Source organism: Schistocerca gregaria, chromosome 1 (genome assembly GCF_023897955.1).
Source record: "Schistocerca gregaria isolate iqSchGreg1 chromosome 1, iqSchGreg1.2, whole genome shotgun sequence".
NCBI classification, from domain to species: Eukaryota; Metazoa; Arthropoda; class Insecta; order Orthoptera; family Acrididae; genus Schistocerca; species Schistocerca gregaria.
Window position 1 is genome coordinate 653,868,473 of NC_064920.1, and position 15,350 is coordinate 653,883,822.

The window sequence follows — 15,350 nt, forward strand, 5'->3', positions numbered from 1 at the left end:
GCAAATTAAAACTGTGTGCCGGACCAAGACTCGAACTCGGGACCATTGCCTTTCGTGGGCAAATGCTTTACCAACTGAGCTACCCAAGCACGACTCACGCCCCGTCCTCACAGCTTTACTTCTGCCAGTATCTCGTCTCTTACTGTCCAAACTTTACACAAGCCCTCGTACGAAACTTGCAGATCTAGCACTCCTGAAAGAAAGGATATTGCGGAGACATTGCTTAGCCACAGCCTGGGTAATGTTTTCAGAATGAGATTCTCACTCTGCAGCAGATTGCATGCTGATATGAAACTTCCTGGCAGATTAAAACTGTGTGCCAGATGGAGACTCGAACTTGGGACCTATGTCTTTCTCGGGCAAGTGCTCTGTCAACTGAGCGACCCAAGCACGACTCACACCCCACCCTCACAGCTTTACTTCTGTCAGTATCTCATCACCTACCTTTGCAGGAGAGCTTCTGTAAAGTTTGGAAGGTAGGAGACAAGATACTGGCAGAAGTAAAGCTGTGAGGACAGGGCGTGAGTCGTGCTTGGGTAGCTCAGTTGGTAAAGCACTTGCCCACAAAAGGCAAAGGTCCCGAGTTCAACTCTTGGTTCGGCACACAGTTTCAATCTGCCAGGAAGTTTCAGCAGTATCCATATTTAAAACGAAAGAGTTAGCAGAACATATAAAAATAAAACAGGATGAGAACCAAAAGGGCCAAACAAAGCTGAGACTAGTAATGCACCTAGACAATTTCAAAGTTTGAACCCAGTAAACGAGAAGAGCCTTACCCTGCCACAAACAGGAAAGCAGTCAAGCAGCAGCAGACAAGGCAGTATTGACCACTCTACAATGGAGAAGATGATTACAGATGATGTCAGAGGCAACAGGAACAAAACCATCATTGTAGAAGATGTGAATGTTGGGGTGCGACTGTACATGTGCTAAACTGCTTAAGAAATATGTAAATAGATTGAGTCCCATTTATAAAATTACTGAAAGTGGACAGTTAAAATGCAACATATTAATGAAACCTGAGTGATAATGCAAATTCCCTCTTTCACAAATACAGTTTATAAAGATACAGAAAGTGGATAATTAAAATGTAAACCTTTAATAAAGGCCGAGTTGTAGAACAAATTCCTTTTTGCACAGTGACAATATCATATTAGTGGGCAAACACAAAAGGCTAATCTGGAAAGCTAAGGGCTTCTGATAATAACATAGTGGGATGTAAGGGTAATGCCTATCTGTTTAGACAGTAAAAATCTGTTAAAGGACATTTGTCGTGCAAATCTGCCTGCCCATTCAGAGTAGAATCAGGGAATCTTCTTAAAGCACAGCATCTCTTGACTTCTAAAATATTAAGGGTATTGGTTTTGCTTTCAAAATGCATATTCTTTCTGATTTTGGTAGTAAGATGGCCAGTTTCACACAAATGTGTACTTAGAGCCAACTTCCCTTTGGAATCATTGATGTGCTCTCTAAAGTGGGTTCCTAAGTTTGTTCCCATCTGAGCTACATAATTAGCTTTTTTAACAATCATCACAAGTGACACTATTTACCCTTGATTACTTAAATTTATCCTGTGTTGCAGTCTCCCTATGCCTGAATTTTTGAACATTATTCTTTGGGATGTAAAAAGCTGCAGTTATATCTTTTGCAGTTCACCATTTGCCATTTCTGCTGGAAAGACCATAATACTGCTCATGCCCTACTGATATTTGGAGCTTCAACCCTCCTTACCCCAGCAAATAGCAGATCATTTGCTGATAATAAATTCCATAGGATACCATTACTTGGTAATATTTCCAAGCAGACAGATTTGCATCACAAGGGTTCTTCAGCAAATTTTGGCACTCTAAACAAATTGGCACTACTACTATAGCTCACTATTTTATCATCACAAGTCTTCAGCTTCCCAGATTAGCCTTTTGTGTTTGTTCACTAATGTCGTACTGCAGTTGTGGAAGAGGGAATTTGTACTACATCTCTTAATATTTTGCATTTTAACTATGCACTTCCAATATTTTTATTGACCTTATTTGTGAAAAAGGGACTTTATATTATCACTCAGGTTTTATTAATATGTTTAATTGTAACTGCCCACTTTCAGTATTTTTATAGATAGGACTCTGTTTGTTTACATATTTTCTAAGTAGTGTAGCACATGAACAGCCACCAACCACACTTCACACCTTCTATAGTGGCTGTGTTTTTTTTTCCCCATGTTGCCTCTGACATAATATGTAAACATCTTCCCTACAGCTAAGCAGTCAGTACTACCTTGCCTGTTGCCGCTCAACCACTTTCCTGCATGTGGCCCAGTAAAGCTCTTCTCATTTATTGGGTTCATACTTTGAAATTGTCTAGGTGTGTTACTAGTCTACAGCTTTGTTTGGTCCTTTTAGTTTTCATCCTGTTTTATTTTTCAGGTTCTGCATCCCTTTCATTTTGAATGTGGACTACCACATTTAGCCTGCTATTTGTTTACAACCTCATCTGAATGATGGGGAGTCGCTCTTAGGCAAGTACCTTTCTACTACAACTTTTTAAGAAGAATCTTTGTGAGTACTCTTCAGTTCTCCACAATACTACTTTTCAGTATCCCTTCAGTCTTTAAACCATTGTTACAGATTATATGTAAAAAAAAAAAATTCTTTATTATTTGTACAGATCACCAGGGGAAGCATCTTCAGTTGATGCAAAAACAGTTGTTAATTTTATCAAAAAGCGTTTTACAAGCAGTGCAGATCATTTCACTCAAAACATCAGTTATAGGCTACAACTCTGTTTCACTCCCTTCTCAACCATTGCTCCCCTTCCATATCCCTTGACTCTTGTAATTGCCGTCTGGTTTCTGCACAGGTTCCAAATAGCCTTTTTCTCTCTGTATCTTACCCATGCTACCTTCAAGAATTTCAAAGAATGAATTGCAATCAACATTGTCAAAGGCTTTCTCTAAGTCTTCAAATGCTATAAATGTGGGTTTTCCATTCTTCTATAAACAATCCATGTTAGTATTTTGCTACCATGACCTATTAAACTGAAGTTCGGTAATGTTAACACCTGTCAGAACCTGCTTTCCTTGGAATTGGAATTATCACATTCTTTTTGAAGTTGAGGGGTATGTCACCTGTCTCGTACATCTTGCACACCAGACGGAAGATTTTTGTCAAAGCTGGCTGTCCCAAGATTATCAATAGTTCTGACAGAATGTCATCTACTTCTGGGGCCTTGTTTTGACTTTGATATTTTAAATGCTCTGTCAAGTACTTCTTGCAGTATCATATATGATATCTCATCTTTGTCTACCCTCTAAATTTTTACATTTATCCTTTAGCCATTCCCGCTTAACCATTTTGCACTTATGTCAATTGCATTTTTTAGACATCTGTATTCCTTTTGCCTGCTTCATTTACTGCATTTTTATATATTTCTCCCCTTCATCAATTAAATTCAATATCCATTGTCCTATCAAAGGATTTCTACTAGGCCTTGTCTTTTTACCTATTGTTCCTTTGCTGCCTTTACTCTTTCATCTCTCAAAGCTACCCATTTATCTTCCACTGTATTCCTTTCCCCTGTTCTAGTCAATTGTTGCCTAATGCTCCCTCTGAAACTCTCAACAATCCTTGGTTCTTTCAACCTATCCATGTCCCATCTTCTTAATTTCCCATCTTTTTGCAATTTATTTAGTTGTAATCTACAGTTCATAACCAAAAAATTGTGGTCAGAGTCCCTGACCCTGGAAATAAACTACCACTTAAAACCTGGTTCCAAAACCTCTGTCTTCCCACTATATAATCAATCTGAAACCTTCCGATATCTCCAGGTCACTTCCACATGTATGACCTTCTTTCATGATTCATAAACCAAGTGTTACGATGATTAAATGAAACTCTGTACAAAATTCTATCAGACAGCTTCCTCTTTCCTCCTGTTCCCTCAGTCCATATTCAGCAAATACTTTCCCTTTTCTTCCTTTTCCTACTATTGAATTCCAGTTCCTCATACAATTAAATTTTCATCTTTGTTAACTGTATGAATAATTTCTTTTATCCCATCATACAATCATACATATCTTCAATCTCTTCATCATCTGCAGAGTTAGTTGGCATATAAACTTGTACTAATGTGGTGGGTGTAGGCTTTGTGTCTGTCTTGGCTATGATAATGCATTCACTATGCTTTTCATAGTATCTTATCCGCATTCTTATTTTCTTATTCATTATTAAATCTACTCCTGCATTACCCATATTTGACTTGTATTTATAACCTCATATTCACCTGACCAAAAATCCTGTTCATCCTGCTACTGAACTTCACTAAGTCCCATTATATCTAACTTCAAATTATACATTTCCCTATTTAAATTTTCTAACCCACCTTTGTGATTAAGGGCTCTAACATTCCAAGCTTCAGTCTGTAGAATGCCTGTTTTGTTTCTCCTGATGAAGACATCCTACTGAGCAGTATCCATCCAGAGATCTAAGTGGGGGACTATTTTACCTCTGGAATATTTAACCACACAGTAGAGCTGTATCTCCTCAGGCAAAATTATGGCTATAGTTTCCCCTTGCTTTCAGCCATTCACAGTACCAGAACAGCATTTTGGTTATGTTACAAGGCCAGATCAGTCAGTCATCCAGCTGCTCTGCAACGACTGAAAAGCTGCTATCCCTTATCAGGAACCACACACTTGTCTGGCCTCTCAACAGATACCTCTCTATTGTGGTTACACCTGTAGTATGGCTATCTGTATAGCTGAGGCATGCAAGCCAACGCAGCATAGGCAAGGTCCATGGCAGCTGGTTACTATTCCTATAAACTTTTATAAATAGTTGTGGAGGACAGTACTTCAGTACCCAACAGTTAAACTGTAAACAACCATGTGTCCCTGTGTAAATATCTTAGTGAACTTCTTTGAGTCAGTCCTTGCCCTACAGATGGCACATACAATTAGTCTGTGGACATCATATAACTATGAACTTGTGTGTGTAAGAAGGATCTGTGTACTCCATGTCCAGTTAACTGCAACATAATCTGTAAGCAATATGATGATAACTTCATTATCAATTAGTGTAACTTCCTATCTGGTGCAAATATTGAGATTCCTGACTTTCACAAGGCTGATCATCATAAAAGTAAAAGTGTGTTTCAATTAACGTGAAGGTCATTGAAAATTTTGTGCTGCTATATAGTATTTCAACAAAAGTCAACCACAATCATTAATAGCAGGAGAGTTATTCAAGACTTCAGATGAGACAACTGCAGGCTAACAACCAGATAAGGCAAGTTACAAGTTGAAATGAGGAAGGGATATATAGAGGCTCTACATATGGGAAACAAACTTCAGTACAACATCAAAGAAAGAGAAGAAGAAGTAGGTGAGGAGGTGGGAGATATTATCCTATGAGAAGAATTTGACACAGCACTGAAAAACATAAGTGAAAACAATGTCCTGAGGGAAGATGACACTTCCTCAGAAATATTGAGATCATTGGTGTGTCAACCATGACAAAATTTTTCCACATGGTGTGCAAGATATATGAGATGGGTGAAATACATTCAGACTTCAGGAAGAATGTAACACTATTTCCAATCCCAAAAAAGGCAGGTGCTGATAGGCATGAATACCACTGAACCAGCAGTGTAATGAGTCATGGTTGAAAAATATAGACACAATTTATTTATAGAAGATTGGAAAAACTGAACTTAGGGAGGATCAGTTTGTATGCCAGAAAAATGTATGAACACACGAGAGGATACTGACCATATATCTTATCATAGAAGATAGGTTGGAAAAGGCAAACCCACATTACTGCATTTGTATAGTTAGAGAAAGCTTTTGACAATGTTGACTGGGCTGTTAGAAATATGTAGTGGACCTAAAGGCAACAAATAGATCTGACTTCTTTGAGAATCTCACATCAAAAGTGGTATCAGTGATCTTGGGATGGTTGAGGCAACAATGATCATAAAACTATAAAACACAACAAAAAGGAGGAGGAAGATATATATGTTCAGTAGACTAGATAAAAAGGCAGTAATGTCATATCTCAATGAGAAAATACAAATCTTTAGCACAGAACAGAAGCATGTAGGGGAACAATGGTTTAAGTTTAACAGGATAGTTGACCATGCTCTGCAAATTTATGTATCCAGTTCATGATGGCAGGAACCTCCATGTTACACAGTCACAGTGCTGAATGAAACATATTTGGTTGTCAAGAGAGCGATGTATGAAGCCTTCAGCGACTACCACAGCAGAATGTTGTCAGTTGATCTTTCAAAAACCCAAAAAACATTCTGGTCATGTGTAAAGGCTGTTAGCAGCACCAAAGTAAGCATCCAGTCACTTGTTGATGAGACAGGACCTGAAATTGAGGGTAGCGAAGCGAAAGCAGAACTACTAAACTCTTGTTTTCAAAGATTCCTTTATGAAGGTAAACCCTGGAGTATTGCCCCATTTTTAATACTCATACCACACAAAAGACAAATGAAACAGATATTAGTGTTAAAATGGACACACAGAAGAATTAATACTTAACTTGCAGATTCTTGATGTTCATAATCTGAGTGTGTATCCTTTCACTTACATGTAAAGAAGGCTTAGGCTCTCTGTAATGTCATGATCTGTGCATCCTGGTTAATCAATCCTACAAAATGATGTAGCCGAAATGAAAAATGTTGTGAATAACTTACTTATTCACATCATAAAGTTTACACTGACAGTGACCAGAACTCAAACAATACTGGTATTGACTCACCACTCATTCTGATCAGCTGCCGCCATAACTTACATAGCTATCAACAATCAGCATTTACAAATATACATAGTTTCAAACTATAATTCTGCAATTTACAGTTAAAAGTTGATTGGTTTTCTAAAATGAGTTGCAGAATTTGGATTTACATTTTGGTACAAACTATTGAGGAGACAAAAGTCATGGGATAACAATATGCACATATACAAATGGTGGTAGCATTAAATGGTGGTTCATTGGCAGAGCTCTCATTTGTGCACAAGTAATTTACGTGAAAAGATTTCTGATGTGATTATGGCCGCACAGTGGTAATTAACAGACTTTGAATGCAGACTGATAAAAGGAGCTAGACACAATAAGATACTCTGCTTCAGAAATCAATAGGAAATTCAGTATTCCGAGATCCATAGTGATGAGAGTGTGCAGGAATACTAGATTTCAGGTATTATCTCTCACCATGGATAACACAGTGGCCAATGGCCTCCACTTAACAACCAAGAGCAGTAGAGTTTACAGAGAGTTGTCAGTGCCGCAGAAATCAATGTGGGATGCACGACAAATGTATTCATTAGGGTAGTGCAGCAAAATTTGGCATTAATGGGCTATGGCAGCAGATGACCAACACGGGTGCCTTTGTTAATAATGCGATGTCACCTGCAGGGCCTCTCCTGGGTTTGTTATCATATCAGCTGCATCATAGATGACTGGAAAACAGTAACCTGGTCAGATAAGGCCCAATTTCAATTGGTAGGAGCCGATGGTAGGGTTTGAATGAAGGTTGTTAACAAGGCACTGTGCAAGCTGTTGATGGCTCCATAATGGTGTAGTCTGTGTTTACGTAGAATGGACTAGGTTCTCTGGTCCAACGGAACTGATAATTGATGTGAAGTGATTATGTTCAGCTACTTGGAGACCATTTGCAGCTATTCAAGGACTTCATGTTCCAAAATAACGATGCACCGTGTCACCAGGCCACAACTGTTTGCTTTTGGTGTAAAGAACATTCTGAACAATTCGACTGAATGATTTGGCCACCCAGATCATCCAACATGAATCCCACTGAACACTTATGGGACATAACTGAGAGGTCAGTTCATGCACAAAATCCTGCACCAGCAACTCTTTAACAATTGTGGACAGCTATACATCTACATCTACATTTATACTCCGCAAGCCACCCAACGGTGTGTGGCGGAGGGCACTTTACGTGCCACTGTCATTACCACCCTTTTCTGTTGCAGTCGCATATGGCTCGGGAAAAACGACTGCCGGAAAGCCTCCGTGCACGCTCAAATCTCTCTAATATTACATTTGTGATCTCCTCGGGAAGTATAAGTAGGGGGAAGCAATATATCCGATACCCCATCCAGAAACGCACCCTCTCGAAACCTGGACAGCAAGCTACACCGCGATGCAGAGTGCCTCTCTTGCAGAGTCTGCCACTTAAGTTTGCTAAACATCTTCGTAATGCTATCACGCTTACCAAATAACCCTGTGGCGAAACACGCCGCTCTTATTTGGATCTTCTCTATCTCCTCCGTCAACCCGACCTGGTACGCATCCCACACTGATGAGCAACACTCAAGTATAGGTCAAACAAGTGTTTTGTAAGCCACCTCCTTTGTTGATGGACTACATTTTCTAAGGACCCTCCCAATGAATCTCAACCTGGTACCCGCCTCACCAACAATTAATTTTATATGATAATTCCACTTCAAATCGTTCTGCATGCATACTCCCAGAGATTTTACAAAAGTAACTGCTACCAGTGTTTGTTCGGCTATCATATAATCATACAATAAAGGATCCTTCTTTCTATGTATTCACAATACATTACATTTGTCTATGTTAAGGGTCAGTTGCCACTCCCTGCACCAAGTGCCTATCTGCTGTAGATCTTCCTGCATTTTGCTACAATTTTCTAATGCTGCAACTTCTCTGTATACTACAGCTTCATCTGCAAAAAGCCGCATGGAACTTCTGACACTGTCTACTAGGTCTATAGAGGCAGAATGGCTCAGTATTTCTGCAGGGGACTTTCAACAACTTGTTTAGCTCATGTAATGTTGAATTGCTGCACTATACTGGGAAAAAGGAGGTCTAACATGACATTAGGAGGTATCCCTGACTTTTGTCACCACAGTGTAAACATGCCGATAACACAGTTATCATTTCCAAAGTACTTGAAATGTCTATTTACAATAATTTTTCATTTTAAAATGATTGTAACTTTTTAAAAATAGGTTTAATTTTGATGCTAACATTAATTCTGGATCTTTACACATTGCTAAACAATAATAACAATAAGGTTTTCTGTACAAATTTGTAAATATAGGTTTTACCATTTTTTTATGTTGTTGACACATATTTTCAAGCAGAAATTATATTTCAGCTTACTTTTAATATGTTTCATTATTATTTAGTTCCAGGTACCTCAACTTCATTAATTCAGGGAAGAAGTGGTTGAGAAAAGAGAGAGACAGGGTTGTAGGTTATCCCCGATGTTATTCAGTCTGTATATTGAGCAAGCAGTAAAGGAAACAAAAGAAAATTTTGGAGTAGGAATTAAAATCCATGGCGAAGAAATAAAAACTTTGAGGTTTGCCAATGACATTGTAATTCTGTCAGAGACAGCAAAGGACCTGGAAAAGCAGTTGAACAGAATGGGTAGTGTCTTGAAAGGAGGATATAAGATGAACATCAACAAAAGCAAAACCATGATAATGGAATGTACTCGAATTAAATCAGGTGATGCTGTGGGAATTAGCTTAGGAAATGAGACACTTAAAGTAGTAAATGGGTTTTGCCATTTTGGGAGCAAAATAACTGATGATGGTCGAAGTAGAAAGGATATAAAATGTAGACTGACAATGGCAAAGAATGTGTTTCTGAAGAAGAGAAATTTGTTAACATCGAGTATTGATTTAAGTGTCAGGAAGTTGTTTCTGAAAGTATTTGTATGGAGTGCAGCCATGTATGGAAGTGAAACATGGACATTAAATAGTTTAGACAAGAAGAGAATAGAGTCTTTCGAAATGTGGTGCTACAGAAGAATGCTGCACATTAGATGGGTAGATCACATAACTAATGAGGAGGTACTGAATACAATAGGGGAGAAGAGAAATTTGTGGCACAACTTGACTAGAACAAGGGATCGGTTGATAGGACATGTTCTGAGGCATCAAGGGATCACCAATTTAGTATTGGAGGGCAGTGTGGAAGGTAAAAATCATAGAGGGAGACCAAGAGATGAATACACTAAGCACATTCAGAAGTGTGTAGGTTTCAGTAGGTACTGGAAGATGAAGAAGCTTGCACAGGGTAGAGTAGCATGGAGAGCTGCATCAAACCAGTCTCTGGGCTGAAGACCAGAACAACAACAATATTCTTACAATGTGTGCTCATTAAGTTATGTAATTATGCGTATACATCAGGAGTTAGTATCAGATGGTACAATATGATCTGCATTGCACTCTTCGTTATGTGTTGTCCCATTCTGTTACTTTACAGTCAGTGGCATTAAGAAACATCTGAAGTCATTAAAACTGAACAAAGATCCAGTGTCCAACTGAATCCTTATCAGATTCTATACTGAATTTGCAACTGAATTAGATGCTGTTTAAACTTCAATGTATCGTAGATCCCACAAACCAAAAACTGTGCCCAACAGCTGAAAGAGAAAACAGCTCACACCCATCTACTGGAAGGTGAATAGAAATGATACAGTAAACTACCATCCAACATCCTTGAAGTCTTAGAAGATATTCTGAGCTCAATCATAATGAGATGTTTCAAACAGAATGATCTCCTCCCTGCCAACTAATATGGATTCTGAAAACATCGATCATGTGAAACCCAGCTCACACTTCTCTCAAATGATATACTGAAAGCCATGGGTCAAGACAGTCAGGTAGATGTAGTGTTTCTTGGTTTCCAAAAGACATATGATTCAGTACCATACCTATGTTTCAATAAATAAAGTATACAGCCAACTGACTGCATAAGTATATTGTAAAAGCCTGAACCAGGTTTCAATACCACAAAGGGTATCCTCTTCAGAAGGAAACACACTTATAATGTTTTAAATGTATTATAAAATAAATGTCTAAAATACTTAATACTTCACAACTTTGAAATGGAGTGCTTACTTAAATTACATGGCATTAAAATTGTAAACATATGTGATGAGCTAAGAATGTCAAGTCAAACAGCAGAAAATATGGAATACAAAAATAGTAAAACAGTAAAAATTGTTACACAGTTACAGCTTGTAAAAGTAGTAGACTTTGGTCTGAACGTGTTGCAATGCCAGGTAAACATAGTGTAGATCAAGCCACTTACTGGGTGTTAATAGTGTGATAAACACTCAACCATATGAAATAGTGATGTAACAGTTGCATATTTCTTATGAGTGAACATTTATGACATTACCATCGTCCACTTGATATAGGATGGTGCTTCTGTGCATAGCAGTGTTGCCAGATATTGTATCTAAATTTTCTCACAAGTATCCACTGAATTTCCAGCAAGATAATGATTTTACTCAAACAGTCAATAATTTTTAGAACTCACATAAGAAGGAAATTGACCAATTAAAGGCTCATAAAAAATATAAAATACTGAATGTATATAAATTATACTCACAAAGAGATAGAGGGGCTGGCCAGTACTTACCTCAGCTCAGTACAGCCGATAGATAATCTGTCGGCTGTACTGAGCTGAGGTAAGTACTGGCCAGCCCCTCTATCTCTTTGTTAGTATTTGTTTCACATCTTTATATAAGATTTTCCATTAATTATATATATAAATTATACCCATTCAGTCTAATACAGGACGTCTGAATTGTGACATTTGAGATGGATGTTGCTAACCTTAAACAAACACCAGTCCATACCCATGGCTTGTAAACCAAACCGTATGACTGCACCAAGAGCTTCATCACTTATTTGATTCCTCTTCTTTGTCTTATGTCACTCACTATTGAAAAATTAAAAAAATTGGAAAATCCAGGATGGAATGTAAAAATATTATGAAAAAGAAAGTTGCCACTAACCATACAGCAGAGATGCTGAACATACACACAAATGACTGCAGTCTCAGGCAACTGAAATCACACTGCAGGCACCAGCACCAATGCATGATGGGAGTGGTAACTGGGTGGGCTAAAGAGGAGACTGGAGTGGGGAGGGGGAGGGTCTGTAAGGTATGGGTGCCAGAAAATGATGCGCTGCTGGGGAGCATGCAGCGACAAGGTGGAGAGAGTGTAGGGCAGCTATGTGCAGTTGGGAGGTTAGATGGATGGCAGGGGAGAGGTGGGGAGGGTAGCAGGAAAGGAGAGAAGTAAAAAACGACTGGGTGTAATGGTGGAATGAGGGATGTGTAGTGCTGGAATGGGAACAGGAAAAGAGCTGGACGGGTGAGGACAATGATGAACGAAGGTTGTGGCCAGTAGGGCCAGGGAACGTAGGATATATTGCAGAGAAAGTTCACACCTGTACAATCCAGAAAAGCTGTTGTTGTTGGGAAGGATCCATATAGCACAGGCTGTGAATCAGTCATTGAAATAAAGGATGACATGTTTGACAGCATTCTCAGAAACAGGGTGGTCCACTTGTCACTTGGCCACAGTTTGTCGATGGCCATTCACGCGGACAGAGAGTTTGTTGGTTGTCATGACCACATAGAATGCAGCACAGAGATTGCAGCTCAGCTTGTAGATCACATGACTAGTTTCACAGGTAGCCCTGCATTTGGTGGGATAGGTGATGTTAGTGACCGGACTGGAGTAGTTGGTGGTGGGAGGGTGTATGGGACAGGTCTTGCATGTATATCTATTACAGGGATATGAGATATGAGGTAAGGGTTTGGGAGCAGGGGTTGTGTAGGCACGGGCGAGTATATTGTGTAGGTTTGGTGGACAGCAGAATACCACTGTGGAAGGGGTGGGAAAGATAGTGGACAGCATATTTCTCAATTCAGAGCACAATGAGAGGTAGTTCAAACCCTGGTGGAGAATGTAATTCAGTTCCTCCAGTCCTGGGTGGTACTGAGTTACGAGGGGAATGATCCTCTGTGGCCCGACAATGGGGCTTTGGGAGGTGGTGGGAGACTGGAAAGATAAGGCACGGGAGATTTGTTTTTGTACAAGGTTGCGAGGATAATTACAGTCAGTGAAGGATTCAGTGAGACCCTCAGCATATTTCAAGAGGGACCGCTCCTCACTCCAGATGCAGCAACCATGGATGGCTGGGCTGTATGGAAAGGACTTCTTGGTATGGAATGGGTGGAAGATGTTGAAGTGGAGGTATTGCTATTGATTTGTAGGTTTGAAATGAATGGAGGTACTGGTGTAACCATCTTTGAAGTGGAGGTCAACATCTAGGAAGGTGGCTTGTTGTGTTGAGTAGGACCAGGTGAAGCAAATGGGGGAGAAGTTGTTGAGGTTCTGGAGGGATGTGGATAGAGTGCTCTCACGATTGACCCAGGTCGCAAAGATGTCATCACACACACACACACACACACACACACACACACTCCTGGAAATGGAAAAAAGAACACATTGACACCGGTGTGTCAGACCCACCATACTTGCTCCAGACACTGCAAGAGGGCTGTACAAGCAATGATCACACGCACAGCGGACACACCAGGAACCGTGGTGTTGGCCGTCGAATGGTGCTAGCTGCGCAGCATTTGTGCACCGCCGCCGTCAGTGTAAGCCAGTTTGCCGTGGCATACGGAGCTCCATCGCAGTCTTTAACACTGGTAGCATGCCGCGACAGCGTGGACGTGAACCGTATGTGCAGTTGACGGACTTTGAGCGAGGGCGTATAGTGGGCATGCAGGAGGCCGGGTGGACGTACCGCCGAATTGCTCAACACGTGGGGCGTGAGGTCTCCACAGTACATCGATGTTGTCGCCAGTGGTCGGCGGAAGGTGCACGTGCCCGTCGACCTGGGACCGGACCGCAGCGACGCACGGATGCACGCCAAGACCGTAGGATCCTACACAGTGCCGTAGGGAACCGCACCGCCACTTCCCAGCAAATTAGGGACACTGTTGCTCCTGGGGTATCGGCGAGGACCATTCGCAACCGTCTCCATGAAGCTGGGCTACGGTCCCGCAGACCGTTAGGCCGTCTTCCGCTCACGCCCCAACATCGTGCAGCCCACCTCCAGTGGTGTCGCGACAGGCATGAATGGAGGGACGAATGGAGACATGTCGTCTTCAGCGATGAGAGTCGGTTCTGCCTTGGAGCCAATGATGGTCGTATGCGTGTTTGGCGCCGTGCAGGTGAGCGCCACAATCAGGACTGCATACGACCGAGGCACACAGGGCCAACACCCGGCATCATGGTGTGGGGAGCGATCTCCTACACTGGCCGTACACCTCTGGTGATCGTCGAGGGGACACTGAATAGTGCACGGTACATCCAAACCGTCATCGAACCCATTGTTCTACCATTCCTAGACCGGCAAGGGAACTTGCTATTCCAACAGGACAATGCACGTCCGCATGTATCCCGTGCCACCCAACGTGCTCTAGAAAGTGTAAGTTAACTACCCTGGCCAGCAAGATCTCCGGATCTGTCCCCCATTGAGCATGTTTGGGACTGGATGAAGTGTCGTCTCACGCGGTCTGCACGTCCAGCACGAACGCTGGTCCAACTGAGGCGCCAGGTGGAAATGGCATGGCAAGCCGTTCCACAGGACTACATCCAGCATCTCTACGATCGTCTCCATGGGAGAATAGCAGCCTGCATTGCTGCGAAAGGTGGATATACACTGTACTAGTGCCGACATTGTGCATGCTCTGTTGCCTGTGTCTATGTGCCTGTGGTTCTTTCAGTGTGATCATGTGATGTATCTGTCCCCAGGAATGTGTCAATAAAGTTTCCCCTTCCTGGGACAATGAATTCACGGTGTTCTTATTTCAATTTCCAGGAGTATATATATATAGTGGGTAGAAGGTCTGAGGGTGGATAATTATGAAGAAGGGGGATGGCATATGTGACTGGATGAGGTGAAATTAGTTGGTGTGAACTGGGATAGAATGGAGAAAGAGTGAGGATGGGGAAGGGTTCATAGGATGAGATGGAAGATCATGTGGCCCTGGAAAGGTGCGGGAAATAACATATGAAAATCTCTGCTCTCATGGACCAACACCTTCAACCTATTACCCATAACCTACCCTACTATATAAAAGACACCAACCATTTCCTTCACCAACTCTCCACAGTTCCTGTCCCTTTACCACACGGTGCTCTGCTTGTCACTATTGATGCCACCTCCTTTTACACTAACATCCCTAATGCCCATGGCCTTGTTGCTATTGAACACTACCTTTCCCAATGCTCGATGGATTCCAAACCAACAACCTCCGCCCTAGTCGCTATAACCAACAATATCCTCACCCACAATTACTTCTTCTTTGAAGGCATTACCTACAAACAAATCTGGGGTAAGGCCACGGACACACACAAGGCACCATCCTATGCCAACCGATTCAAGGGCCATCTAGAGAAATACTTGCTAAACACCCAGAGTCCTAAATCCCTCACCTGGTTCAGATTCATTTTTGTCATCTTTGCGATCT